The sequence below is a fragment of the Triticum urartu genome, chromosome 3 (assembly GCF_003073215.2).
Source record: "Triticum urartu cultivar G1812 chromosome 3, Tu2.1, whole genome shotgun sequence".
In the NCBI taxonomy this organism is placed as follows: domain Eukaryota; kingdom Viridiplantae; phylum Streptophyta; class Magnoliopsida; order Poales; family Poaceae; genus Triticum; species Triticum urartu.
Window position 1 is genome coordinate 185,539,052 of NC_053024.1, and position 3,798 is coordinate 185,542,849.

A 3,798-nucleotide genomic window follows, 5' to 3' on the forward strand; every position below is an offset into this window, starting at 1 on the left:
GTAACTCTTTTGTGGTGTGTTTGCCGAGATCCAATGAATTGTGGGTTTATGAACTTGATTACCCATGAATATTATTTGATTCTTCTCTGAATTCCTATATGCATGATTTTATATCTTTGCAAGTCTCTTTGAATTATCGATTTAGTTTGTCCTACTAGATTGATCTTTCTTGCAATGGGAGAAGTGCATAGCTTTGGGTTCAATCTTGCGGTGCTCGATCCCAGTGACAGAAAGGGAAACGACATGTATTGTATTGTTGCCATCGAGGATAAAAATATGGGGTTTATATCATATTGCTTGAGTTTATCCTGCTAGATCATGTCATCTTGCCTAATGCGTTACTCTGTTCTTATGAACTTAATACTCTAGATGTTTGCTGGATAGAAGTCGATGTGTGGAGTAATAGTAGTAGATGCAGAATCATTTTGGTCTACTTGTCATGGACGTGATGCCTATATTCATGATCATTGCCTTAGATATCATCATAACTATGCACTTTTCTATCAATTGCTTGGCAGTAATTTGTTCACCCACCGTAATACATGCTATCTTGAGAGAAGCCACTAGTGAAACTATGGCCCCGGGGTCTACTTTACATCATATAAGTTTCCAATCTACAGTTCTAGTTTACTATTTATTTTGCAATCTTTATTTTCCAATCTATACCACAAAAATACCAAAAATATTTATCTTATTATCTTTATAAAATCACACTTTTGCAAGTGGCCGTGAAGGGATTGACAACCCCTTTATCGCATTGGTTGCAAGGTTCTTATTTGTTTGTTCAGGTACTAGGCGATTTGTGTGTAGTCTCCTACTGGATTGATACCTTGGTTCTCGAAAACTGAGGGAAATACTTACGCTACTTTGCTGCATCACCGTTTCCTCTTCAAGGGAAAACCAACGCATGCTCAAGAGGTAGCAGGAAGGATTTCTGGCGCCGTTGCTGGGGAGATTTGCACCAAGTCAAGTCAATATTTGATCTCCCGTCAACTAGCTATTTCTGGCACCATTGCCGGCAAGATCTACACACAAGTCAAGACATACCAAGTACCCATCACAAACCCTTACCCCTCGCATTAGATTATTTGCCATTTGCCTCTCGTTTTCCTCTCCCCAACTTCACCTTTGTCGTTTTATTCGCCCTTTTTTTCGTTCGCTTCCTTCCACTTGTTTCTTGTGTGTCCGTGTGTTAGATCATTTGTTTTGCCATTATGGCTAGTCCTTCTATCATTGTTAGTACTCCCGATCATGAAGTTCTTAATTTTAAACAAAGGGAGGGAGAAAATCTAAAAGATTCTTGGCATAGAATTTGCAATGCTCAGAATAGATCTACTAGGAAGCAATATACTTCCGTTCTTTGCAATTTTTATGTAGGCATCACTCCTTGAAACAGATATATTCTTGATACCATTACCCGAGGGAATTTCTTGGGTAGCCATACTTTTGATTCTTATAATGCTATGTTGGATTTGTTTGGCCCACCACATCTTTTGGTCAATGGAACTATTTTATCTTTGGAGCATGTGATGCAAAGGCTTGAAATTATATCGAAAATGAAGTTGCCACTGTAGAATTGATTGAGAATTTGGATGAAAAGATCCACAACAAAATTACCCAATATGGATCTAATGTAGGAGTTACTCTGAAATTTTTTCGAGAAAAAGAACCCATAGTTAATGAAAAGATAGATCAAGATTCCACTAGAATTGATAAACTTGAGGATATTATTACCAATTTACGGTCTGCCTTTTCTGCCGTAAGAAACACTTCACAAAGTTGCCAAATTTATGTATGTTCCTAATAATAAGGGTGAATCTTCTAGTAAGGAAAATACGGATCTCAAATCAATAAGTGTTCACCCCAACCTTTTCGCTATCATTAAGGAACCTTTCGCTACAAATGAATGTCTTGATTTCTTGCCTAGGAGTTTGATCATTAATAAAAAGAAGGAAACTCCTAAAGGTTATAAGTGTTCAATTGAAGAATTGCATACCAAAGATGACAATACCTAGATCGATTCTTGTTTTTATGCCTAGCTAGGGCTTTAAACGATAGCGCTTGTTGGGAGGCAACCCAATTTTATTTTTATTCCTTGCTTTTTGTTCCCGTTTAGTAATAAATAAATCATCTATCCTATGTTATGATTGTGTTTTTATGTTTTAATTAGTGTTTGTGCCAAGTAAAGCCTTTAGGATCTTCTTGGGTGATTGTTATTTGATCTTGCTAAAAAACGGAAAGTATGCGCTCACGAGAATAATTTTCATCTTTTACCAGAGAGCAATAAAATACCAATTCCAACTGCAGTAGATCAATATACAAATTATTTAGGACTTCCTCATTTCTCAGGAACTTTGGAGTTACAGAAGTATTTGAAACCTACAGATTGCTACAAACTATTCTGTTTTTGACAGATTCTGTTTTTCGTGTGTTGTTTGTTTATTTAGATGAATATATGGCTAGTATCTGTCGGGGTTCTGGGAACGGGGGTCCCCAGACTTGCCTGCCTGCCGCCCATGGTGTGGCTCTACGAGCGGGCCCGTGCGGCCCATCTTCACCAGCAAGGAATCAAGACCCTCGCGAGGGGCCAAGCCTCACGAGGCGGACGACACAATACCTCCTCAGGAGCGGCCTCACCAGGTTGGCTCGCGAGGGGTGGCGAGATCAAGGCCAAGCAAACCTCGCGACGCTCCGGTGACATGAGCCATGACGACCAAGGCCTGGCGGGCGCCAGCGAGCATAGTGTCCTTGTTTCCTCTTTGGTGCTAAGGAAGCAGGCACAGGCGCGGAGTACCGAGGCATCAAGCAAAGGTTTCCATATCGGTGCAACGAGACCAAGACCAGCAGGACGACAAGATGGAGGTCACCGTGGAGCCCAAGATGGTGTCACCACCAGAGCCTTTGGCAGGTGAACACCACTTTTGTCAGGATAAGCTGTACTGGCTGTCCCCTTTCAAATTGGCCGTTGTTGGCTCCCTTCCCGCTCAATATTTGGGGAGAGGACCAGGGCCTCTACAAATAGGACTAGCCACCCCCGTAGCTAGGGGGATCGATTGGACGGATCGAGAGAGACCAGAGCTACCACAAGTTCACCGAGCACAAGAACACCTCTCCTCAGGAGGCCGTTCTTCCCCTTGTATTGTTCATCCTCAACCCAAGAGGCAATCCACCATCACCACACCGGAGTACGGTATTACACCACAACGGTGGCCCGAACCAATATAAATCTTGTGTCCTTTGTATTGCGAGTTCATCGAGTTAGCCCGTAAGATCTTAGCGAAGCTAGGACGTGGATCGGTAGGGGGAGATCTTCGCGCGCACCCCAGTGTTCGAACCTTGAGGGTTTTGCTGGAACCCGTGATCTAACATTAGGCGCTCCAGGTAGGGGTGCACCGGAGCCTCTCTCCCGCCAGTTGATTCACCGATGCTCCACAGTTCAAATGTTCGGCGACTCAAGGACCAACGCCGACCACTGGGCAGCCTAGCCAGCCCGTGCGGCGCCGCCTGCCCAGGAAGACCTCAACCCCGCACTCCAGGCGGCACGAGCGCCACCTCACACTGCGGGGCATGGGCGGCATGGCCATGCGCCATCCACCCTCACCCCACGACAGGTGCGAGCTGCTGCAAGGGCTGCAAGCCACGCCGCGACAACGGCGCCAGACAACCGGAGGGAGCAGGCAAACATGCGACCTGCACTCACGATGGCACGGGAGCTACTATGGTGCCGGCTGATGGAGAGCGGCCGGGATGCGCTGCTGGAATGCGTTGCTGAGCTACTGGACGCCGCGGCTTCAGGAG